Genomic DNA, 27,219 nt, shown 5'->3' with positions numbered 1-27,219 from the left:
ACCCCGAGGTCGGCCAGGCTGCGTAGCCGAGCGCCGAGGCGATCGAACGCAGTTGGCCGCGCCTGACGAGAGGAGCAGGAACCGCACCTCAGGCAGAGAAGCGGTGACGGCAGCGGCGGCAGCAGGAGCCGAGCGAGGTGGGTTGAAGCGCGCCGGTCGCCCCGTCCTTTTCTCTCCCCCCCCCCCCCGCTCAGGCTGGGGTTGGCTCAGCGGGGGTTGCCGGGGCCGGAGGGCGCCGAAGAACTTTTCCCCGTCCGGAGGAGTCGGGCTCTCTTGACCGGGGAGAGCGGCTTATTTTCCCCTCAGGCGTCGGTGGCAGCGGGCGGGGAGGAAGCCTGAGGGGGCGAGGAAGAGAGTCGGGCGTGGAGGAGAAGCTGAGGGGGAAGAGAAGCGCTTCCCCAGAGTAATGGGAGGGGGACCCCCGCACCTCTTTCTCCCCCCCCCCCCCATTATCGGGGAGGAAAGTCTTCCGAGGGGGTGGAAGTGAAAGCAGCAGCAGCGGAGAACCGGACTCTGAGGGGAGTTTAGAAAAGAAGCCCTTCGGGAGGGGGAAAGGAGGCAGCTGTGGAGAAACGACGTGGAGGGAGGGGGAAGCGACGGAGATGGGGGGGGGAGAGAAGTGTCAGGTGGAAAAAGCGGGCGCAAAAAAGTCCTGTGGTCCCTCCCCATCTGTTGTTGTTGTTATTATTATTATTATTCCTTTCTCCAGTAAAGGGGGGTTGGAGAGCAGCTGGAGGGAAAGAATATATGGGGTGGGACCCCAGGACGATTTTTTGCATAGGAGCCGACTGCTAGGGTCTGAGGTCACTTTCCACACACACACACTGCTAAAATATTTGAGCCGCCGCCCCCCCAAGTTGATGGGCATTGCCATTCAAATAGTGTGTGTATTCCATGTTCTGTGTTCAATTATTCAGAGCTGGGCTTACCTGCCCCCCCCACCAATATTTTATTCAGGTTGTCCACCCCTGGTGTGGGGTGTGTGGAGGGTCTGAGGGCCAGAGGGAAGATGGCAAGTGAGAAGACAGGAAGGAAGGGGAGGCTGATAGCCAGAGACTTAAATGGGGGAAGTTGTGCATGAGGGGTGGGAGAATATGGGGAACATTTGGTGGGGGAGTTGAGAAGGAGAAATGGGGAAGGGTATGTGTGGGGTGGGACCCTAGGACTTTAGGGAGGGGGGTTAGCGGGGCAAATGATGTGAGGGCAGGGTGGGGTGCTAGGATGGGGAAGGCAGGGAGGAGAGAGGCACAGGGGACATACTGGTGGGAGAATAAGTTGGGAAACTCAAAAGAGGGAGAGAGAAACGGCAGGGTGTATGTGGGATGGGAACCCTGGACTTTGCTGGATTTATGAGCAATTGGAGGGGAAAGCAAGCTAGCTGGACGGAAACATTGGAGAGAGGAAGGCTGCAAAAGTAGGAGGGACAGACACACACTGTTGGGAGTTAGGAGATGAGATCAAGTGGGTTAATGCAAAAGGAGCAAGTTGGAGGAAGGCAGAGAGAGACATGGGTTGGGGGTCAGTGCTTTTCTTCTAGAAAAAGAGGTGCCAGTACTCACCATGAAGTTGTTACATTAAGTGCCACACTTTTAACCAGTGTTTTTCTTTTGGAAAAAAAGGTGCTGGTGCTACATACCCTTGTACCACCCCCCCCCAAAAAAAAAACCCCACTGTTGTGGGTCATTAGTGGGGTGGGACACCAGGTGGTGGTGTGAGTAGTTAGAGAGAAGAAGGGAGCATATGTGAATACCATCAGCTGAAAAGGAAAGTGTCACTTGGGAGGGAGGGAGAAGAGAGGAGGAATTGTGTGACTGGGAGAGAGATAATGGTGGGGAAAACAAGTTTGGGGGTGAGAGAGTACTAAGAGAAGGAAAGAGTGGAGGAGAAACAACATCCTCCACATTATTGTTAAATTTGTTGCCTGCCCTTCACCAACAGATTACAGGGCAGATTATAACAATTTAAAATACAAATAGTTAAAACCGAGTATATCCACAGGAATAGAGTGGGACCTGAAAACACACATCTCTACTGGGAATGTATAAGTGATAACGGAATAACGTTAGTGGCATTTAGAGAAGCTCTGTAACAGAATAAGAAATATTGTAAAAAAGCAAAATATAAGAGGGGGTAGGTATAAAGGCAATACCAAAATTTGGAAATGGGTATTTAAAGAAACTAGAATTTGAATGATTGGCAGAGAAGCCGAAGGAAGTCAAAACCCGAAAAGTTTAATATAAATTGTAATGCGGTATGAATGTATGGAAAACTAATAAAATATAATTAAAAAAAAAAAAGAAAACACACATCTCAGGTGTCAAATGCCAGCACAGAGAAGTGTGCCATCAGCCTTCATTGATAGTTGTACGGTATAGTGAAGAAACCAGATGCACCTCTGTGGGGAGGGAATTCCACAATTTTGCAGCTGTCATAGAGAATGTCATTAAGGTCAGCTGTCCTTGGGAAGACTACCTGAAAGGTGGCTGAGAAATAGTTTGAAATCTAAGTATGATTAAAAAAATATAATGAAAGGAAATCTTCCCCCAGTACAGTAGGGTGAGAAAATGTCAGGTGATAGAGGAACCTGTTGGGAGGTTGAGAGGAGATGCAGGTTGGAAGAATATGGGGAGTAGCTTAAGGATAGAGAGGTAGATATGAAGAATTCCCACCGCAATGTAAAGAAGAGTCTGTCTGATTGAAGGGAGTACACTGATGAGGAAGGAAGTTGAAGAGAAGAGAGACAGAAAGGGATGAAAAATGGATGGGTACGTATATGTGATGGAACTGCAGTTGGGATGAAAGGGTTAAAGAATTTGGAGGGGAGTGTGCCAGATAGAAGTCTTCCTTAATGCTGTAGGAACTGAGGTAATGTCAGGTGAAAGGGAAACCTGAAGGGGAATGAGGGGTGGCTCAGTGATAGAGCATATACTTCACATGCAGAAGGTTTCAGGTTCAAGCCCCAGCATCTCCAGGTTGGGCTGGGAAAGGGTCTCTGCCCAAGGCCCTGAAGAGCTGCTGTCAGCCAGTGTGGACACCACTGAGCTAGGTGGACTGATGGCCAGACTCCATAAGGCAACTTCCTATGTCCCTAGAGCAGGGTTTCCCAAACTGGTAGTCCACAAACAGCTGGAGACCCAACTCCCATCATCCCTAGATAGCAAGACCAGTGGTCAGGGATGATGGGAATTGTAATCCAAAAACAGCTGGAGACACAAGTTTGGGAAACCCTGCACTAGGGGTAGATGTGGGGACTCTTTTCCACTTTGGATTTGATATCACTACCCTAAGGAGTCTCAAAGTGGCTAACATTCTCCTTTCCCTTCCTCCCCCACAACAAACACTCTGTAAGGTGAGTGGCATTGAGAGACTTCAAGAAGTGTGACCAGCCCAAGGTCACCCAGCAGCTGCATGTGGAGGAGCGGGGAATCGAACCCAGTTCACCAGATTACGAATCCACTGCTCTTAACCACTACACCACACTGGCTCTACACTTTCTCCCTGGTAGCAGTGTCAGATGAGAAGGGCATGAGGTGGAAGAAGGAGCTGAGGAGAGGCAGAGGTAGGGAGACAAGTGCCAAGAAATCAAATGAAGGCCTTTTGAAGTGAGGGTATGGTGCAGAGGGGGGAAAGGTTTCCTATTGGTGCATGTTATGGAAGCTACCGGGTTGTGTGTGTGTGCTTGGACCTTGCTTGAAGAAAAGCAAAAGAAGGGAGGAGGGCAACTTAGGAGAGGTAACAATATGTATGCTTTCCTTCAACAGTGAGCCAGCCAATTATGAGGGGTCCTCTGTGCAAAAGAGAAGGGTTGGTTAAGGGGACAACCCCCAGTGCAAGAAGGGGTGAAGAAACCAAGAGTGTTGAATAGCTTGAGAAGAGGGAGCGAAATGTGAGGATTCCGGGATGGGTGGAGTAGTGTCTGGTGTGAAGGGAGCCCAAAAATAGTTTGAGGGTAGATGTAGCTGAGGCAGCAACAATGTGAGTGTGGCAACTCGGTGTGGGGTGCAGATGAGAGGAAATAATTGGGGGGGGCAGTGTGAGGGAGCAGCCAAGCGGGAGCAACAGCTTGGAGAGAGGTGGAAAGCTGTACAAGAGTATGCAACAAGTCTGTTTAAGGTATGTTTGTGTTAGATGGCATCTTGGATCCTGTGAATCAGCTGTGAAAGGTTGCAGGAGCAAATGGATATGTAGTCAACATCAAAACGCCCACGTTACATAGCTAACTTGGAGTATAACATTAGGTAAAGATGTAAACTACTTATACTTGTGGGCGTGGAATGACACTGTGAAGTTTGGATAAGAAGGATGAAGGAGGGGCAGCAGTGACACTGTGTGTAGAGAGTTAGGGAGTGAAAGAAGTTGTGCTCAGTTGCAGGGAACCGGTGCTCTACGGGGAGGGAAGGTATTGGCAGTAAAGCAAAGGCTGGGTTAGTGGTGGTCAGTGAGAGATGTAAGCCATGGGTATGTAGTTTGTTTTAAAAGCTTTGGCCGTGAGAGCAGTTTTCATGCCATAGCTTAACTTTAGCCTGGAGGTAAAAGTGGTAATGCAGCGAGTTTCCGATGGGTTGAAGGTAAATCCATTTATATTGCAGCTTTGCTAAGTACCATGCTCATCTCTTTAAACGTAGACCTAGAAATGCTCTTGCAGAAGGAAAGTAGGGCTTGTTTATTTACATGCTACTCCCATCCCTTGTAGCCTGTATTCTATTACAAAGTACCGGTACCTGTTCTGTGAGGCATTAGAAGTATGACAAGTAATTCAAGCATCAGGAGTTTAATCCTATGTATTTACTTTTCTATATTGGCTTCATTTCATAAGAAAGCAGATTATTCTACAACTAACTCTGTGGTCATTTCCCTGTGTCTGTATTAGTGAGGCTCTATTTCAGCTGTGCACATTTTTGTTCAAATAATTCAAATAATCAAATAATATGGCTCTTCAGCCATCCTGCTTTGTTGCTAGCACTTCCTCCTTTTCTTGGTGCTGTGTACTTTGATCACTTAATCTTGGATATAACTATTTATTTCTTAGGTTCCCCCCTCCCTTTTGATCCTGGAATAGTTTGATAGTGATCCACAGGCATTGGTTGTATAACAACTTGTGTTTAGTCTTCCATGATTTGCAGTGGAAGGAATGTGGCTGCATGTAGACGACAGCAAAACTGGGATTCCTGTATATAACTTTTTTTTTTTTTTGCTTTAACTGTCAAAACTATTTCTGTGACAAAGCCTTGATGAAAGAGTATAGTGAGGATAAAAAAATGACAGCTTGGGGGAGTTGCAATCTGACCTTCTGAGGCTTCCTATTTGGTACTTGGCATAGCTTGTAAGAATCCCCCTTTCATTACTCACTTTGGCCACTTCTGCCACTGTTTACACAAGCAAATAACATTTTAAACTCCTTTTTCCTAATAGTAACAATCCCTGTGGCCTTATGTTTTTACCTTTGCTGAAAATGGCCCTGAACTCCTTCTGAAGGAAGGGCAATTAATAAATGCATGTTCCTTAGGTGTCTACATAAAATGTAGGCAAAATGCTTCTTGAGTCCAAGTGCCAGCTGTTCAGTAATCCATGGTTAACGGTATATCAGGAATGCAGAGATTGCTACTACATTTCTCCTTCTCTATCTTGCAAGTGGGAACAGCTAACCGTGAGCTTGTGACTTGTTTTGCTAAAACAAACTATGATGGGAAAACCAAGAACAAACTTTAGCTTCACACTGTGGTTTGTTTGCAGCAAACCATAGCTCCCCCATGTTAGAATTTAATGGCAAGCCAGGGTCATAGTTGGTCGCGCTATAGGAGGACTACAGTGAGAACCATTTACACAGTCATCCACTAACTATGGCTTATTTTCACATGTGAATGCAACCAGTGACAGAGTGTCTTTTGTACTTCAGCTGCTCACTCCTGTGCCAAAATCCAATGAAAAGGGAGTGAGTAGAGCAATTGGGCACTAAGAAATGAACTCTGCCAAAGTTTTGCTCTTGAATTGGGGAGGAAGATGTCAAAGAGCTCTCTGCTTGTGGCTTTGTGCAAGTGGAAGTGAGCAATAGTTAGAGCCAGTGTTACAGTCCTTCAAGAACTTCTCAAAGTATAGCAATGGTTATGTTGACCAAGAAAGTACAGGGTTCTGTGAATGGTCATTCTATCCAACTTTTATCGGGCTTCACCTTAACTTTTGGTTTGCCATATATTGCTGTTATAAATTGCAGGTGTTATTATTTTCCAAAATACCCATGCATTTTTACTTAGTCTTCTAATAAATTAGCTGCATGGGTGCTGCCTCCAAATAGCAGGGGAGTGGGTGTTTGATACTGAATTGTGTAGTGGCTGAACTTTCCTTCTATCTAAAAAGAAATTAGCTGATGGAATTGACAAGTTATCTAGACAAATGGGTGCAATTTGCCCAAACTAGACTGGGTTGCAGGATCTCGTAATGAACTGCGAAAGGCAGAACAGTGACTGGGAAGAACTTTCCTATGTTCCCCCATTTATGAAATGACTGCCTACTTTGCAGCAACTCTTAAATGGTGTAGGGTCTTTAAATGGGTACTCTACTGATAATGCAGAAGCGATGGGTTACAGTTATGTGTATGGTTGATTATGTCTAAGCTTGATAAGAAAACGTGCAGGTAGATGTACCCATGAAGTTACTCTTTGCATCACTTCGTTTCTTCATTGCAGTGGCACAGCCAGCATTTCATCTATAGATTTATAATCATTTGTTCTTAGCTAGCGTATGAGAAGCACAGAGACATTTCATCTGGCACAGTAGGGTACAGTTTTCCAACATGCTCGCAACTGCAACAGCTTACAGTTTCTAACAAGCCCTAGATTACAAACACCAAGTATCCTGTTCCTTTAAAAAGAGCTAAAAGCTGGCTCATTGTGGTAGCTGAGAGTATGAACTAGCAAGTCTCTTTCTTCTCAAATCATGCTCACCTTGCCCATGAGCTAGTCACTAGGTGGCCACAAGAAAACCCTGTCTTTCAGGCTCATCTCCCTCTATAGGAATATACTGCCTGCTTTATCTGAGCAGTTCTTTCAAGACACCTGCCCTTTTTTTAGCACATATGTTCCTCCCCATGCTCTTAAGTCATGACGGCCCAACTTTTCATACAAAGTGGGCCGCAAGGGTACTTTGACACGGAACCTGTTGGCTGCACACTGCTGTGTTGCACATCGGGGGGCAGGAGGAGCAAGGCCAATATTTGACGCCCCCACCCTCAGCTCTCGTGCTGACCTCCCAAAGCTGGTTAAACAAGGTTTCAGGCTTTATGAAGGTGGTGTGAGGCTCTGGCAGGGTACGGGGCTGGGAGAGGGTGTCAAATGTTGCTGAGGGCCACCAAAAAAAGGGCTTCCCTCAGTCTGCTCGTTGGACCACCCTGTCTTATGTCATTGAATGAAGCATTGTTTTTTGTTACTAAGGTAGGATCGCAGAGGATATCACAGCAAGGTATTCTCATTTGTTGACCTTGAGATGCATCTTTCACTTGCAGGCATCCCATTGCTAACCAGTTTCCTTTTCTCCCAGGCATTTGTGGTTATAACTGGATTAATTTTATGCTGCTGTTCTGGTGTTTTGAGTGTGTGCAGACTAATGTTCAGTGTTTTTGGGTACTTTTTAATCATTGTGTTTACTTTAATTTTCTTTTGGTAGGCTTGAAGTGCTTCTTAGTTTGAAAGGTGGCACGTGTCTTATAAATCCTGAAATGTACTATATAAATGCTAGACTTTTAATTTAGACAATGTTTATTGTGTTGGCAGAATTCAGTAACTTCTCTCCAAATCTAGACATATCTGAATAGCTCCTATAGATCCTGAATTGTCCATGTGTCATTTCAGTGCACCAAGACCCTATTGTATGTTTCAGTATTGAAAACTGTGGCTACCATTGCATTGAAATCTGAAGGGTACTGGTTAGTGTTGGAACACTGGAGCTAACTTTAATGCCTTCTTTTTTGAGAGGCCTCTTTTTGTGTGTGTGAAGGAAGTTGTCTATAATGGGGAAAGAAGAGTGATAGAAGCTATGCACAGGTTTACATGAATGAGATAAAAATCCTTAAAATTCTTATGTGTACAGACCACTTCCTGTGTGGCTACAGAACTGTATTTGGGTAGTGTGAAGGTGGTTTCTTTAGTTTTTCCCTTTTCAGTTATGTAAGTGATAAGGACTGTGCTTCAGTTCAGGAAATATAAAAGGTTTCTTCCTTCTTCTTTTTTTAAAGAAGGAAGCATCTGTGAGCTGATGGTCATGATGGCTTTTAGTTGCTTCTGTATCTGAACTTGTGTAACTGGTAGTGACTTGTGATGGGAGAGTAGAAGAGGAAGGGAAATGGAAGTCATGTGACTGGCAAATAGCTGTTGGCTGCTTGAGAACCTATGGAGGGAGGTTGGTGAAGAGCTGGTTGAGTCAGGCCCATTGCCAGAACTGTTTTGATTGGAAGCAATTTTTGCACTAATTTACCAGAAAGGATAAACTTACATGCATATTAGTAATCCAATATGTGTTATTTAAATTTGAATAAAATATTAACTTTTAGAAAATGCAAATTGCAAAAATGCCCAATGCTTCCAGAACACTGGAGGGTAAGAACAGTTGTAATTCTTACTGTGAGCGATTCAGTAGACTACTTACTGCATGTCTCTCCTCGTGTCTTTTCCTTTTAACCCTTGTACAGTGGTACCTCGCAAGACGAATGCCTCGGAAGACGAAAAACTCGCAAGACGAAAGAGTTTTTCGTTTTTTGAGCTGCTTCGCAAGACGATTTTCCCTATGGGCTTGCTTCGCAAGACGAAACATCTTGCGAGTTTGATTCCTTTTTCTTAAAACCGTTAATACCAGGGTGCATTCATGCTTCGCAAGACGAAAAACTCGCAGAACAAATTAATTTCGTCTTGCGAGGTACCACTGTACTCCTAATTGCTGTTTTTAAAAAGAGAGGAAGATGTAATATTCTAAAGATGTAATATTCTAAAGCCTCCACCTCATCTCCTGATTCCCTACCATGCGGCTACTTCTTTGAGTTTGGGGGTTGTATACTGTCAATTCCACAGTTGGAGCAATAGTTTCAAGAGGGTTGCATAAATATTCAACAGTATTACAGAATCTTGTCATGAGTGTCTCATCTTATTGCAGAAACCTCTTGTCATAGAAGTGTCTCATCTTAGTTTTAGGATTAAAATATGATTATGAAAGGCTATCCTCTACCACCTCCTTATTGCCCATCTTTTGAGGGAAGACTCTGTGCACACTTGTGGTGCAGGGAGAGAGGAAATAATCTTCATGAGCAATATACTGACAACTCCAGATTCTTTTGCTTGCTTGATGGTATTATCAGGGTGATCAGCCATGATATTTGGAAACCAGCCATTGTGGGTCAACAGTCATAGACTTTTAAAATGCCTTTTTTGTGGTCTCTGTCCAAGAGGTTGGTTGCATATGACTGAAATCTAAGTAGGGATGAGTTTAAAAAACAGCCTTCTAAGCTCATGATTAAAAAGATCAAACCAGAGCCCTCATACTCCTTACCATTCACAGTGATCAATGTTGTGCATTTCTATTCACCAATCAAACAGGTCAGGTGATATTCCCTGAAACTTAATAGAATCATAGAATTGTAGATTTGGAAGGGATCACAAGGGTCATCTAGTCCAACCCCCTACAATACAGGATTCCTTTGCCCAATGTGGAACTTGAACCCACAACCTTAAGATTAAGAGTCTTGTGCTCTACCAGCTGAGCTATCCAGTTCCTCTGTGTGTATGCAGAAGTGGGTCATTGGGAAGGTGGGTGGAGCATGGCTATGTTTTGCTCCTGCTTACTCCACCCCTGGCTGACCCAGAACTTGTCATCTTCTGCTTAGTAGCTCCTGGCTCAGTTTCTTCTTAAACAAAGTGGAGTTATTCCTCCTTACCAAAAAGCTGTTCATCATTGCCATTCTAAAATGACATAGATGTACATGAAGCACCCCCACATCTATATTTGGAGAGGTTGGCTGGGCAGAGGCTTGCTGCAGCTCATGGCTTCAAGTTAGACAAGAGGTGAGGGAATCTGGTCAGTAGTAAGTCACTCGCAAAGGCTTGTCAGTGCCAAGTAGGGGGTGGGGCAAGGGCAAGGCTAAAGTTCCTAGTTTATTCCAGAGAACCCAGCAGCTGAGTCCCCCTGTAGATCAGCCCATGGAACAAGCCTCACCCAGAAGCTTTTATAGGGTCAGGAATGATTGTTTGACCTGCTTTTGCCTTATTACCCCAAAGAGGCTCAAGTTCAGACACAGTAGTGGCAAAATGCTTGTTAATATTCATCATTCTTATGCTCTGTGCCTGAGCATAGTTACGTGCTTACACATAAGGATTAGATCTGTTTTTAAGATGTTTTGTTGCTCTCTTGTAACCAAAGTGAAATTCTTCTTTATTATTGAAATTGCTTCTTAGCAGAAGGATGACTGTGGTACTAAAACATTTAGTAAAGGGTGGGAGCTCTACCACTGACTCTTGGGATTGGGCTGCCTTCCTGGTTTGCACAGGGGTGCAGTGTTCATGCGCTTGTCTCTCTAGCAGGGTGAGCTCACACTGTGTGTATGAAGAATTCATTACTCAACTTGTAGTGGTAAGGGAAATGTCAGATTTAATGTAGAAGGGCTTACAAAACACTTTTGGCAGAGCCATAATGGAATGCTTTCAAAGTGGAAAAAGGCAACCTTAGTACAAATTCCCTTTTAACCTGTTAGTTTTAAGGTACGCTCTCTAGTTTAAAGAATCCAGAAAATATTAAAAAACCCGCAGCTGTATATTGTGCCCTTTAGAGTGTGTTCATACCACCCAGTTTTCTTTCCAGAAAGAAGTGGCCATGCTTTCTTTTCATCCCTTCTCGTCTCATAACATTCTGCTATTGGTTTTTGTGGGTGGACATTTTGCAACACTAAAGGGAAAAAATATACCTTTAACTACTGCTGGAAAGCACATTGTTTATTGCAGATTGCGCTTTAGGGCTGATTCCAATGCTGTGTGTTTTGAAGTGAATCTTTAGATGCAATAGCTGGTCTTAATACTTCAAGGTATCTTCCATAGAAAGGTAACTTCAGCCACACCCACAAAGAGCAGCAGGTGAGTTATTTGTGAGCAAGTGCCCCAGCCTGATGTGTGAAGCAGAAAACTGGATTGTTAACTCCCGACTAATTATGAATAAATAAAGTTATGAATAAATAAAAACCCAGTGCATTAAAAGGAACTCATCACAGCAATCTGCATGAAAAGCTGCTGCAGATCTTTTAACTGGGAAGGGCTTTGGTTCAAGTACCAGCCTGGGGTCTGGATATGGCTCTTCAATAGATTTCTCAGCATCCTTCCTAAGCTTTAATTCCCATGAATCTTTAGAGAAATCTACAGCAGTTCAACTAGTAAGTTCAGGGCCCCCTTTAATTTAGGGGGTAAAGTGAGCAAGGTGGCCATGATAGGGGTGTGTAAAATTATTCATGGTATGGCAAAAGTGGAAAGGGAGAAGTCGTCCCTTTCATTATATCCTCCCTTCAAAGAGTATATGCTCTGCATATTTCTCCTCCAGCACAAGATGGTTGTAAGTTGCTTTGGACAAGATAAAGCGACTAACAACATGAATGGATGATGATGATGATAACAACAACAGCAACAATACCTACACAGCAACACTTTGAGATAAGTCAGGCTAGAAAACAGCAGCTGGCCCAAGGTCATGAGTGGAGATTTAAACCTAGGTTTCTGCAATTTTAAACATGTAACCACTAAGGTAAAAGGTAAAGCACCCCTGGACAGTGAAGTCCAGTCAAATGTGACTATGGGGTGCAGCGCTCATCTCACTTTTCAGGCCAAAGGGAGCCAGTGTTTGTCCACAGACAACCTTCCAGGTCATGTGGCTAGCACGACTAAACAGGTTCTGGCGCAATGGGACACTGTGACGAGTGCCAGAGTGCACTGGAAACATCGTGGAACCACTAGGCCGCACTGATCTATTTTCCTTATGTGTTTAACCTTAAGGATTCACATACCTGCTTTCTAGTGTTGCCATGGTCTCGCAGAGCTGCAAACACCATGCTGACATGCTGAAGTGTTGGACTCAGACTGAGGGGACCCGGGTTCAAATCTCAACTCAACCATGTCACATACTGTATGACCTTGGGACAAATACTGTCTCTCAGCCTAGCCTATCTTGTAAGACTATGAGTATAAAGTGGAGGGGGCAGAACCAAGTACACTGCCTTGAGCTGATTGGAGAAATTGTATTTTTTTATATATATTAAAAATTCTATCTGTCTCTATGGTGGTTTTATGTGGGGGTGTTGCTGTTAGTTTTGCAGTGTTTCAAGATAGAGTCACAGTAGTGTAGTCAGTGCTGAATCATCCTGACGTGATGCACTCTTTGTACATAATACAATAAATATATACTGGGGGTGGGTGGGGGGTTATTGATGTTGTTTGTTACTATGTTATATTCTTTGTGGTTTTGTATTGTAAACTGCCCTGTGATCCTCAGATGAAGGTCAGTATAGAAATTTAATAAATACAGAAATGTAGGCCAGTGAGTGTGGTTCTGTTACAAAAGAAAATCAACGTGGAGTCGTGTTTTGATTTTATATCATCGGAAAATATATTTCATGTATGACATCCAGAGAACTGTGGTTATGGGCCAGCCTAGAAGCACCATTAACAAACTATATATAAAAAGAAATTTTCTTGTATTCTTAAATGAGTTTAAGTAGAAAGCTTTAATAGACTATTTGCTGCCGTTTATCAGACAGAGAGCAGCAAAACTGGCATGAAGCAGCCTGAGAAGATTTTTCCATTTATTTTTACTTCTGACATGTTTAATCTGCTTATGTGGAGATGAACGATGGCTCTCATTTGGCAAAGGTGTGGTTGCAATGTACTGAAAGTTAGTTTTGAATTTTATGCTGTTCCTAAAACACTGTTTCATGGCTCACTGGTACAGCACATGTTTTGTATGCATCAAACCACTTCCAATTAAAATTACTTTGGGTAATTTTAGGGTGGGGAAACATCTCTTAGGCCAGAGATGAAGAATTTGTGGCTCTCCCTAAGTTGTTGGACTGTAATACTCATCAGCCCCAGCAGGCATGGTCAGTGTTCAGAAATGATGGGAATTGTAGTCCAGCAGCTTCTGAAGGAGCTCAGGTTCCCATCCCTGTCTAAATCTTGGAAAACAGCTTCCAATCAGAGGAGCATGGTACTAGGCTGGACTGATCTGAGTCAAGTTTTTGATTGGTGCATGAACAACCTGATGTGCAGGTTCCTTGATCCCCAAAAGCAAGTAGTTGATTCCCCTGTATTCTTGGCTAAAATTTATTTCCCAACTGTTCTGAATGGATTGTTTATTTATCAGAGGTTATCTACCTCAAGGCAATTTGAGGTGGTTTGGCGCTGTGGGTAAAACCTCAGCGCCTAGGACTTGCCGATCACATGGTTGGCGGTTCGAATCCTCTCGGCGGGGTGCACTCCCGTCGTTCGGTCCCAGCACCTGCCAACCTAGCAGTTCGAAAGCACCTCCGGGTGCAAGTAGATAAATAGGGACCGCTTACCAGCGGGAAGGTAAACGGCATTCCGTGTGCTGCGCTGGCTCGCCAGATGCAGCTTGTCACGCTGGCCACGTGACCCGGAAGTGTCTGCGGACAGCGCTGGCTCCCGGCCTATAGAGTGAGATGAGCACACAACCCTAGAGTCTGGCAAGACTGGCCTGAACGGGCAGGGGTACCTTTACCTTTACCTTACTTAGGTAGTGGGTTTTTTGGTGGGAAGCAGAGTGGGGGATGCACCGAACTGCCCCGAAATGCTGCACAATCACATATACTGGGAAGTTTTTACCTCCTTTTTCTCCTCCTTTGGCGATCACTTATAGCTGAGTAAGATTGTCTTCCATGAAAACAGTCTTAACAGTGAATCCGTTAGTGATTGTGGAGGCCAATTCTGTATCCACAGTTCCTTCCACAATGGGGACATAGGTTTCCAGGTAGGCGTTGATCACGGTGAGGGTTTACCAAACGTGCCTTCATCTTAGCTAATTTCTTCTTTTCACCCTGAGTTTGTGCTTCTTCAAAGTCCATGACACCTTTGGTAAATGCTATTCTCCAATTGGAGCACTCGCAGGCCAGTTTTTCCCAGTTATCAGTGTCAATACTACATTTTTTAGATTTGCCTTGAGAGCATCTTTAAACCTCTTTTGTGGTCCACTGATATTTCGCTTTCCATTCTTAAGTTGGGAATAGAGTAGTTGCTTTCGAACTGACCCATAATTAGGCACAATCGCATCTACCGCATCTACTGCATCTTACCTACAGCTGCATTGAAATGAATAGGAGCTGCAGAAGAACTCTGTTTGTTTCAAAGGCCATTCAATAAAACACTGAAAGTATTCTTCCTTGTTCTCGTAAGCTTAGATATTAGGTCAACTTGGTCACAGCATTAATTACCCTTTTGCAAATAAGTACACAAAATACTGCACACTTTTTTCGCTAGCTAGCTAGCTTACATTTGTGTATTAAGACGAGGCAGGATGGTTTAGAAAAAAAGCTTTAGGTTGCAGTTTTATTTGGTGTTGCTTACCGTACTTGTTTCTAGAATTCTGGATTTTATTATTCTTTGAAGTTTTAGTTATTTGATTATTTGAATAATTGTCATGATACATTTTTAACCGAGTTGGTGATTTATGATTCTGTAATAATTTTTTTGAACCACATGATGGGACAGACTTTGTTTTCAAGCCTTGCTTCCAGGACAGGTTGACTAATGACTGTTTCAAGTGTATTCATTTGTAAAGTGGTTTCTTTCTGTACACAGACTTTGGTAAATATGGAGAGGAGTGACATTTTTATCTTTAAGACTCTGGAACTAGTGCCCTCCAGATGTTGTAGACCACAACTTCCCATCAGCCCCAGCCCGCAAGATCAATAGTGGTTGGAGTTTTAGTCCAACAACATCTAGAAGGCACCAGGTTAGGGAAGGAAGATGTAGATTGTATAATCTAAGAGCTGAAAATATATACAGTACTTCCTAAAAGGCACAAATTCTGCTTCTCGCATACTAGGGATTGATGTGGATGGTGTAAAAAATATTACAAAAACATAAGCCTTCAAAAATGCGAAATATGGATTGCAAAGATGCTGCAAACTCCAATAGCATAAGGGCCTCCTCAGTCCTTTATGAATCCCCCTTTCTCTGGTCTCTAAGCACTTCCAGCAAATTGTTCTCACCTCTGCAGATGGTTTCTTTGCCAGGGCTTGTCTAAAGCATAATAAAGACTGAACCTTGGCCTGGTGTCCATGAAGTATATTTCAAAAGTGCTCCTTTCTCAACATTCACATAGGCGTACCCATTACCTTCTTCACTACTCTTACCTAGTTGGTTTATTGTTCCCAGTTCTTCAGAGCTGCATGAGCAAATCTGAGCTATAAAAATAACTTTATATGCCCCTGCCTACCAAAATAAGCTACCCAGGTAGCACACTCACACTACTAGGAAACTTCCTGCTATGAGATTCCCCATCATACTTTTTGACCCCATTGTTGTGTTGGTGAAAGGCACTCTCACTTGTGGTAGCCAGAGAGCTCATTTTATCAGATACACCCCCCCCCCCCAGTTATTTTGCATATATGTTGACAAAGATTGGTGCACAGGCGGGAGATGGGTCACATCTACTCCATACATTTAACACACACGGCTTTCCCTGAAGAATCCTGAGTACTGTAGTTTGTTAAGTGTTCTGGAAATGGTAGGTTTGTGAAAGGTAGACCACAGCTTCCAGGATTCTTTGGGGGAATCCATGTGGTTCAAATGTATCATGTGGATGTGACCTTCATGCAAAAAGAAAAGCATCAGGCTGTTCTGATGCCTTAGCATCTCAAAGGCAACAGCCTCCCAATGCTGTGGATGTGTCATTCAGAGTGATTCACATTTGTTTGGGTGCTGTTGCCCATTTATTCTCTCCCTTGCAGATTTCCTCTGGGGTCTCCCCGGTATAGTGGTTAAAGTGTTGTGTGTTGAAACAGAACTGAGTTTGAATCCTTGCTCAGCCATGGTGATGGCTGAAAGGTGCAAAGAGGGAAGCTGACATCTAGGCAGCCCTAGAATTGTAGGGTTGAAAGAGACCCAAAGGATCATTGAGTCCAACCCCTTCAATGCAGGAATCCTGCCCACAGGCATCCATGGGTGGACTCAAACCACCAACCTTCTGGTTAACTTAGAAGTCCATAATCTAATCTGTTCATTTCTTTTACATCAAAGAGTGCGATAAATGAAATCTAAAGATCAATTTGGGCATAGGTTTACTCTTTCAAAAGTTCCACAGCTTATTCTCGTTTTACAAGAGAGGTTATCACATAGGGCAAACATGCCACAAAGGCCTAAGTTTGGCTTTTTAATGTTGCGTTTTAGGAGGAAGCATACTTGGGGGAAATGAAGTGTTTCTGCCCAGCTACATACAGTGGGAATTGCAGCCGGCTGGTTATTTTTAGCATCTGGAGTTATCTCATTGCAAGCATGAGTCTTTGTGGTTGCAGATGCTTGGAGTGCATGGGGGTGGCTGGTTTTTTCCCTCCCCCTTGCTGGTTCTCTTTGTGCCACTCAGATCTTGTAAAGCAGAGCGATTACTTAGAGATGGCTGGGCAGGAGTGAGGGCTTTACATTCTTCTGCAGAATGAGAATGATGTGGACTTCCTGTGTTACTTTACAGTTTGGGGGGGAATTGTTCAGTGAATTCTCCCTCTGAGAACAGGTAAGTCTCTTGTGCAGTGACTGAGATATTGCTTATGATGTGTATCTTTGCTGTAGGGTAAATAAATGTGATGCAAGTATAGCTACTGTTACTTCCTGCATAGGAACGACTCAGTTTCTGCAGCCACCCCCTATTGTGTCTTTCTTCTTCCAGTTTTGACACATACCTGCTGTGTTTTATAGCAAGGAAATACAAAAGTAGGCCACTTTCTTTTGGAGCTTATCATGTATCATGGAATCTGGATTTTAGTGGTGTTCATGTTTGTTTTCTTTAAAAAATTAGCCAAGTTTCTAGCCCCCATGATTTTTAAAAGACGTGCTTTGAAAGCATTTGGGCTGTTCAAAGGTTATAATTTTCAAGGAGGCAGCACTGCTGCCTGCCTCTTCTCTCATAAATCTTGTATTTGCAGCTTCTTATTTTAGGACAAATCTTGCTAACAAACTAAATTTGTCCAGTTGTTCCAATTTCTTGCAAACCCCATTTTTCATACCTTGTATTCATTCTTTTCTGGACTTAATACAAGTGCAAATACTTGAGTTGTGTTGCTCCACTATTTGGATGTTATATCTCTGACAAAGTAATATATCTTTAAAGATCAGGTGCTGCAGTCAAACAGTGGGAGAGGGCTTGTGGACTTCCTGGAGGTATCTGGCTGGTCACCGTTGGCAACAGGATGCCAGACTATATTGGCCCTTGATCAGCAGAGCTGTTGCGTTCTCCTGCGTGTTTAGTTGCAATATGTGAACAAAACTGTGTTCCAAACATCCCTCCCAGTTGCTAAAACTCTGTGTGGCTTTAGTGTGCCACACAGAGGAGAGAAGGTACTGCTTCATTCATTTCTGCAAGATGTGTATCCAGAGCTTCCTGTTTCCATGCTCACAGGGCATGCTCTGTATGCCCAGAATCCATGCACTCCCATACTGTGTCAGTTTCTTTTTACTGGTCCAGAGAATCTCTGCTCTCTTTCTCTGGGAGTTGAAACACTTCAGTTTTGCAAAATGAATCTTGGAAAGTTTCTGTTGTCTTCAAAAATTTGCAGTACTGTATAATCACTTTCTCCTTCTAGATATTAACAATACAGCAAACATAACTTTTATAAATAAGTTTGCTAGTGTTTAGTAATAATTTGTATAACCGTAGTGTTCAGGCAAATTTTGGGAAGACATTGGTTTTGACTGCTAGCAAAGCAGTTCTAAGCCAGTTCTAAGACACATTGACTTTTTCCTAGAAGTGTCCTAAAATGGGTCTGGATAAGCTAAATGGCAGCAAGGTTTGAGTTGGTGCTTCTAATGTTCAGAATGGGGCAACATTTGAACAGGGCCAAAGTGTGTGAGAAAGTGTATATACCTTCAGAGATCCTGCAGTGCATACATATGGTATTTCTCTCTCTTTAAAATAATTAGTAAATATATAAGATTTTTATTTGAACCATTTTGGTCCCACTCTTTAGCCAAAAGGCTTCCAAAGTGTCTTATGCAGCAGTGGAATGAGGAAATGTTTTAGTCCCTTGAGTAGCTGAATGTTACGGTACCCATGGCAGAGCAGGCTGAGACTGAGAGGGTACCTGAACCCAAAGGTGCTGCATTATAAGCATGGCCACTTATATCTCACTTAAAAATACAGCACTGCCCTTCTGCTTATGAAAGTAGGGGAACTTCTACGTGTCCAGCAAGGTTGTCAATCTCAGCATTCATCCCATGATTTGTGTACAAAGGTCTTTCCAGCAGATTTCAGGGTAGAATTGTTGGTGAAAGATCCAAGCCATTGCGTAGTCAATGGAGTTGGCATGTATAGAAACGTACAGGATGTGGTGGTCAAAATACCAAGGACTCAAAGGGGATATAAAAGCATTGGTCCATCTAGCTCAGTATTGCCTGTAACCACTGCTAGCATCTCTCATGATTATCAGACAAGAGAGTTTTCCAGCCCTTCCTGGAGATGCCAGGGATTTAACCTGTAATCTTTTGCATCCAAAGCTTGTGCATTGTCATTCCCCAGTGGATCCACCAATATAGATTCAAATAAACCCATTTGGGGATATTAATGGTGTTGCTTTAGGATTAACATAAATAAAGGAGGGTAGATCAGAATGATAGAAATGAAGGTTAGGGAAATAAAATTAACTTTCTGGATGGACAAATATAAGTTGGCAAAGGGTGTTCACTTCTTTTAGTCTCCATAGGAATCTTCTCAAGAGCCTGCAATAATAGGCAGTAGGTAATTAAGAGATCTCATAAAACACATGGAGCGCAAAAGTGCATTCATTTTGCCCAGCCCTCTAATGATGGCTGTAGGGCCTACCATCTGCTCATATTTGTGGTGGTAATTTGCAAAAGCATGTCCAAACTGGGTTTCACCAAATCTTTCATAGTGGTCAGTATTCCTAAGCACTTGATTTTCTGCAGTTGCCTTCTAAAGGACATGGACTTGTTTTGTGGCAAGATGTTCCTGCACCTGTTCATCTCATTTTCTGAGGTGGTGGGGTGGGTAGGGGCAAATGTTGGATTATTTAAAACAACTAAGCATCTGGAGGGCACTAGGTTGGTGAAGACTGGCCTAGGATAAAGTCCTACTTAGCTGGCTCCAGTTATGCTGGCATGGTCAAGGGCATCATGGAATCTAGTATTACCCTTAGAGGCCGAATGCTTTATTTGCTCTGTGACGGGCTGTTTTCCGAGCAGATGCTTCCAGAGAGCTGTCTGCACTAACCTCGGGTCTTTTTCCTCAGCGGTTATAGTGAATTGTAAAGTTCAGCAGGGTGCATGAGTAGCTTTCATTAATTCTCCCTATGTATGCACTATATTACATTTGTCAAGAAGAAATTCCTGGCGCTGTGCTCTCAATTCTCCCAGCTGTCAGTTTTTGTTCTTCCTCACAATTTTCTGTAATGCTTCCTAACATTTCCTCATTCTTCGTCACAAGTATATTGGTTTTGTTTCCCAGAGCTGGATAGCTGCAGACAAATTTCAAGATCTCAGACAGGTCTTTCAGCACTCCTGTCTTGAAATTTCGGGGAATATTTGTGTTACAAATGTAATCGGTTTCTTAACTAACAGTCATGCTGCTTCTAAAGAATCATGGGAATTGTAGTTTGAAATACTGCAGAGCATTCTACTTCAGAGACCATACCGTAGAGAACTACAATTCCCAGAGGGCCTTGGGAAATAGGGCATGTCTTTTGAACCAAAGTCTGTGGCGTGGAGATGCCCTGTACTGCAGCACTTGGGATTTAATTGGATGCCTCATACATAACAAATGCACACACTTTTAACCCACACTCAGCTGTGTGTCTTTTATCCTTCTCAATACAGCATTCATCATATGCTTTATTATACCACATCCTTTTGTGCTTGGTTAACCAGATCTATATATGAAGATACTGGAATGCTATATTAAAATACTGTTAGCATCTTAGCCTATGGGGCAGGGGTGAAAAATTCAACATTATTTTGAAGTTATAGTATATTTAAAGGTTGGTTCTTTAGTCACTTTTTCCTTATCACCAATTATTTAATGGACGTATTACACTTGATCAGAAAGTTATCCACTTCTGGACTCCAAATTGGATTTTTAAGCTATGGAAGAACAATACATTAAGATCCGGTTTTGCTGTCTATCTTAATAGATTATCTTTCCTCTTGATATTGGACTTTAAATATGCAAAATGCTAGCGGCCTTTAAAAATACAACATCAAGACTCTGGCTGATGCAACATATTAAAAGATTGCTCTGAAATTTCAAACGAATACTGGTACTCACTTAAATTCTCTAAAATTGCAGCTTATTTGTCAATTGTGTTATGACTAAGATTCCTACCTGAAGCAAAATTCTAAGTAAATGTGTGGGTCCCTACTTGTGTGAATTTAGAGGGAAGGATAAAAGCTTTGATAAAATGAGCAAAATGATTCACGGTGCATCCGGATACCTCTAATTAGGGTGATGGCTCTACTCTGCCTCCACAGTTAGAAGCAGCAATGCTTCTGAATACCAGTTGCTAGAAACAATGGGAGGGGCAAGGGCTCTTGTGCTCAAACTTCCTTGTAGACTTCCCATTGGGGCATCTGGGCGGCCATTAGATGGGCCATTGACCTGATCCAGCAGGCTCTTCTTATGTGATGTATAAGATCAGAAAACAAGGTGCATCGGCCTTGCCCTTAGTAAGAGTAAGGCGGTTATCTGAGAAGGCTACAAATGCTGGGGGCGGGCAGGCAGGCAGAGAGAGGTGGTGAATGTTGGGGGACAGAGCTGTGTGTCCCACATGGCCTGCCCCATACCCCCAAAGCTAGCCTGCTATCCTTGGCTGTAGTGAAGGATGCAGCCCTATTCCCAGTGTTGAAGTAAGATTCAACAGCCAGTCAGCTTTCTGTACATGGTACAAGAAGCACCCTGTTGCCCTTTGACTGAGGCAGCAAAATGTCTTGGCCTGGTCATAAGGCATTTTATAGATTTTTCAGCATTAATATAATAGCATTTTTACAACAAGACAGGTGTTGCTGTTGTTTACGTTAGTCCCTTTTTACCTAAAAAATATCCTAGAGAGACTTGTAAGACAACAGATAAAACAATCAGAACCAGACAGTTTAAAACAGTGTATAATGCAAAATACCTAAAATGCTCAGCCGACAGCATGATAGCACCCACCCCACTAAAAGATGTGCATGACCTTAGAGGCCAGCTTAGCCACCCAAGGCCTGAGTATTATATAGAGTAAGATATTTAACTGAAGATGGAATCAGTACCTCAGCCAATGCCTTGCTAACCTCAAGGCTGGGTTACTGTAGTGCACTGTATGTGGGACTTTTCTGGGGTCTGGTTTGGAAGCTCCAGATGGTGCAGAATGCAGTGGCCAGGCTGCTGACAGGAGCTTCTGGCTGAGGACATGCAGCATCATTGTTAAAATAGTTGCACTGTCGCCCACTTCCTACCAAGCCAGGTTGAAGGCTATTGTATTAATTTAGGTCTAGGGTTCAGGGATTGCCATAACCCTTTTATCCCAGTTTGGTCACCGAGATCATCTGCAGGAGTGTCATTCCCTGAGGTGGTGACGCTCTTTGACAGCAACTAGAACTTGTTCCTTTGAGGGTTCTTAACCCCGTCCTGCCAATAGTAAGTGCCTTCTGTGTCAACTTTTGAATGCCTGAGTGACAACTTCTGTTCCATCAGGTCTATGCAGGCAATTAAGAATACATCCTTCCACAATAGTTACCGGTAACTAGTGGCTGCTTCTAAGTTTTCTAGCGGTTTCTTCCTTGTGTTTTCTGGTTTTTATTGCTGTAAACCGTTTGATGTCTTTTTTTTAATGACACATAAATAAATATAAATAAATGGTATCTGCAGAGTGCCCTCTCCTGCAGAGCACATTGATCCATTGGGTGGGTAGAGGATGAGGCATTTTTTAAAAAGTATCCTAGTAACTTACATTTATGTAACTTATAGTGAGGCTTAGTTTTTCTACCTTGTTTTGCTCATTTGGTTGCTGTATCTGCCCGTTTTCTCTCTCCCCCACCCCAATTAATTCACATTAAAATCAAGGGTCCACAGTTGTGTGCTTATTCTATTGTTGATGCCATAAGTCCCCCAACAAACTATCCAAAATGACAATGGAAAGGATCATAACGGAGGCCTCTCCACTTTGTGCCTATAATACTGCATAACCACCACACCCTTAAGGCTCAGCCAGGGAATGCAGGCTCTGGGAGAAGAAGAATGAATAAATTGCCTGTTAACAATAATTTACTTTCCAGCTCCACATTCTTCTCTGCTTGTGTATATATGTCATTTAGCATTCTGTTCAAAATCCCCAGTGGGGATTGGGAATGAGGTTTCAGAGGTAGCTGCTCTTGTCGGTGCCCTGGTACACACTTTCCCCATTAAAGAAATAGGGCTGGGCTGGCATTCTGACCCCTTTTTTGGTTTGCCAGGGAACATTAGGGGATTGCCTTAGCTCGTCTCCTACTCTTAAGATTTCGCTTTCCTCTCCCTGCTTTGCCTTATATTTCGTGAAGTGAGGCATGGCAACGATGAGTCATAGGAAAGATGATAAAGTAAATAAGGTGTTGCGACCCTCTGTGCTGGTCATATACCCCAGTGAGCACTTAGAAGTGTGACTAATCTATGCGGGCATTCACTGTGGGTTTGGGAAAGCCAGGAAAGCTTACCTGTATTCAGAACACAGCTCCATGTACTAATTGATACATTAGATATTAAATGACCCTGTTTATTTGTGTGTAAAATATGTAGGCCTGGAATAGTACAACGATAAGGAAATGTTTCCCGACTGTCCTGTGGAGCGTGAAGAGTTAGCTCATCACATGGGACTGATGATCTTTGTTCCAGCTGCCAAAAAGCATGTACACAAAAATTAATGCTTTCCTGATATTTCCAATGTAAGTAATTACAGAAGGTGCCACAGATGTGGCTGGAAGTCCCCGTCCCCCCCGCGCCCATAAATTTTGGGCCTGTACTTGTACCACTTGTCGGTAAAGAAAGTGATGCCTGATTTGAAAATATTAGAAGTAACCCAATGTTGCTTTAGAACCTGCTAGTTTCATTGTAATGGGACTATTTATATATGATCTTAACTTGACCTAAATCTTCATTATAGGCAATGACAGTGTCCTTTTTTAAAATGAGGAAGAAACTTTTCAGTATAACTTGAAAATGCCCTTTTGTAACATTTATATATTTTTTTTTGTAAATAGTATAGGCATTTAGATACATTTTAGCATTTGGTTTATTTTTATTCATACTTTGAGTGCTTGCTTATTACAAACACACAAAAGAAGCTCAAAAAGCAAAGGTTGCCATGTTGGCCCATAACAACAGCAACAACTGCAATATCCATATTAGAGCAATAATTTTCTTTCTTTTCTTTTCTAAAAGGCCAAAATAGTGTGTAAGCTTTCAAGTCCTCCAGAACCCTTCATCAGGCTACATGGAGAAAACAGAAATAGGGGAGAAGGAGAGGGAAATTGGGTGACATTGAAGTGTTACAATATTATGACAATGTCACCAGAATTTGGCAGAGGTTTAAAGTTGTTTTCTTTTCAAAATGGTCGTTATTTTGCCCTGCAAGCTCTGTCTGATAGCTTTTGTTTCATTAGCCGCAGTCTTTGGTCTAAGGAAGTAAAGCAAACAGAGGTCTACACAGGCTGACATTGATAGCTTCTTTGTTTGGTTACTCGTGTAAGGTAGGCTAGCATTATAGGTTTCAGCTAGAGGCATTCCTCATCATGCTCTCAGCTGCTGTACTGTGCCAGTGAGGCCAACCCTATCTGATTTGTTTTTAAGACTTAGACATTCAGAATGGTCTTGGAACCTACACATTTAAGGGGGGCTAAGTATCAACAACCACCAGTAGCTGAAGCAGATTTCATTTTTATCCATTTGTGCTAGTCTGCATTTTTAGTTTCTCAACCAACCCAGTAACAACAGAAAGGAAGGTGGGAAAGTATGAAATGGCTTAATTTGAAATCCATTTCTTGTCTACCACTCCTTAAGGCCCCCAGTGTGCAACCTTTCCCACAAAAAAACAATATTTTGGCACCATCCAACTAAAGTTAAGCATTTAGTTCCATTGATTTCCCCCCTCGCTTCCATTAGAGGCAAGGGGACAAAGGGGCTCTTAAGTTTGACTGGATTGTGTACCTATAAAATACACACACTGTGGAGAAGGAAATAGATGGATAAGATTGTCATGGCCTTGTTTTAATACTGTAACTATTGAATATAGTACAGAACTTCCTTAAGACATCTTGAAAAGAAACCAGTTTCTGAAAAAACTGCATTTTATTTTTTTCTGCAAGGCATCCTTCCCATTCATTTAACTGTCCCTCCTTCAGTGATAGAAATATGAGAAACTTTCCAAACAAATGTGTTTGTCAGTGACCTCTCTTCTATTGGGTGTAACTTTTTCACACTTGACTCATCTATGAGTCTCTTTCTTTTTTGCTCTTAGCTTGCAATTCAGTTGTTTTAACCACAAAGTGACTTAACAGTTGTAGATACTCCACTAATATGTGCATAAAAAGTAAATGGCTAGAGGTTTGAGGATCTTGGCAAAATATCTCTTGGGAAAGGATCCCAATGTTCTCTTGCAGATATTAATAGGATCATTTGTTGGAGGGTGGGAGTCATGTTCTGATGAGGTGCTGCACTGGAGAAAAGGACTGCAAACTTGTGAAGCAGTATTAATGGCCCGTCAACACAATCCATTATTCCTAAATACAACTTGGCCTTGAATTCTTTACATGCTCATGGGGTGATAAGAGAGAATCTCTGGGAAAATTAGAAGGAATACCCTCCACCACATCGCATACTTCATTGCAGGATTGTTATTTCTGATTGGTGGAGTTCATCTTTCCCTTTGAGTAGTGGATGGATCTCAACCTGCATTCTGAGCAACCCTGGGCTTCCTCAGGTGGCTATCAAGGATTTCTCAATAAGAATATTGCTTGTGGCCAAGTTCCCTCTGGAGACAGCTTCCCCTGCAATGTGTGTCAACAAGGTAATGTTGTGGGTGTTCTGTGGTATGCCCCCAGTAGTTAACCAAAATTTTGTGCTCACTATTGATTTTTGCCTTCCAAGTTAGGAGGAACTCCCACTATCATTTCAACTTCTAAAACATTGAGAAAGCATATTTTTTACCCTTCAAGTATTAATTTTTTAAGATTTTTAGAACAATGTGCAATAACAGAAATAAAAGATGGATTATAACTAAAATAAGTGATAAGCAATACCTGTATATGACTTCCAGTGCATGTCATGTCAACACAATGAACTACTGCCACTAGCTGTAAGGACAGAACAGGAATTTTTAGAATGGACCACTTGAGAATAAACCAATCTGGTTTCCGTTTATTTAACAAATTGGCCAAGTCATTGCTTTGTTTGAAGTAGGTTCTGAATCACCTTTGATCAGTCCTAATACTGTGAAGCTGATGTGTGGTGGTTGCCATCTTTCGATTTCAGAAATAACCATCCCTTTGGTATTATGGGTGGATATGGAGAGAATCCATGGACAGAGCCACATGTGGAAAGTATTGGCTCTTCTGATCAGAATATTCATGCATTGCAGGGGGTTGGACTAGATGATCCTCAGAGTCCCTTGCACCTCTATAATTCTATGAATATTTGTTACCGGAAAGAACATAAGGGAAGTGCCATATTGCAGTGATCACCAACCATTTTGGGTGCGTGGGTCCATTTTCAAACTGGATAAACTGTCTTGGGCATTACATACCCCACAACTTATTCTATTGGCTACTAGAAAATGCTTCTTTCAAACCTGATTTCAGCAGGCCGATTTTGAATTGGTTAATTTGCTGGCTTTGTTTTAATTTTAAATGGGATACTTTATCATATTGAATGCTTTTGAGAACTGCTAGGCTAAAAAGCAAGGGTACACATTGAAATGGTAAATATTTCAGCCTTCAAAACTAAGGACTTGTCTTAAAGTAGAAGATGCTGACAACTAGAAACAGGGTTTTTTTTTGTACAGTATTTTTCTGCCAGGAGACCTGTCCAACCCCAAAATTATGTTTCTCTTGAGAAAAACATCATGCCCCACCCTTCGAATGTGTCTGCATCACTCAGAGCAGCTTACAACAATTACAAACTTAAACAATCCCTTAAAAAAACAAATCGGCCAAAAATGTATATAGGCTTGGCAGATAGACTATCATCTGAGAATGCTTTTATGACATAAGAATAATCTGTCTGGCAAGGTAGTCTCTTGCCATAACTGGAAAACTTTTACCAGCCAGCAAAAAAGCTTAAGAGGGCCAAGTTCATCTTGTCAGGTATTCCACGATTTTGGATTGGCCACTGAATGACCCGTTTCTCCTGCAATTTGCAAAGTGTTGATAGTCAGGGAAATGGTCTGCAAGTGTGTTTTCTGTGGGTGGTTTGAATATGCTGCTTTCACACCATGCAAGTGTGTACTGTTCTTCAACCTTCCCTGATCCCACTGCTGATCCAAATGGCTGATGAGTATCGGTCTGATCCATGAATAACTGTCATCTTCTAGGCAGGGTAGGGACTATGTGAAGGGAACGTTTCTGAGTTTCCTGAATGCACTATGGTTGTGTGCTACAGCGCTGAGCCAGGAGTGTGGGCAGCTGCCATCTGTGGATGCATCCTTAGTCATGCTGTCAGATGCTTTGCAGTCTTCAAACAATTGTCCTTCAATAGACATAACAACAGCAGCATTATTTGGCTGGGGCAAGGCTTTACATGGAAACAGATGCTCAGGTTTATTATGGGCCAGTATATTAAACATTGCAGATCAGCTCAGAGCTGCCATGTGTCTCTAGCAGTAAGGCTTTAATAAATAATAAAGATATTTTAAATTTTATTTCTAGTGTGCTAAAAGGGCTCGGATGCTATATGATCTCAGTAAGTGTAAGGATAATGATAACAATAAGTAGCATTTTAGAGTGTTTGAAGTGATTTGTGTGTATT

The 27,219-nt window shown here is 42.6% G+C and overlaps 1 protein-coding gene across 4 annotated transcripts in view; it reads left to right on the top strand.

The window, feature by feature from the left end:
- Positions 1-27,219, top strand: part of TAOK3 (TAO kinase 3) — a 113,893-nt gene continuing 86,674 nt past the window's right edge. For 2 of the 4 annotated variants that reach the window (XM_083717095.1, XM_083717093.1), the window contains exon 1: positions 1-137. The gene's annotated coding sequence lies outside the window, so the exon portion shown is untranslated. Of the gene's footprint in view, positions 138-16,603; positions 16,759-27,219 lie in introns of those variants that run through there. The other 2 variants (XM_083717096.1, XM_083717094.1) reach the window with 2 other exon arrangements.

Source organism: Podarcis gaigeae, assembly GCF_964106915.1.
Source record: "Podarcis gaigeae genome assembly, chromosome: 16".
NCBI lineage: Eukaryota > Metazoa > Chordata > Lepidosauria > Squamata > Lacertidae > Podarcis > Podarcis gaigeae.
The sequence above is the reverse complement of the archived record's forward strand: the minus strand, read 5'-3'. Positions and strand labels throughout refer to the sequence as shown.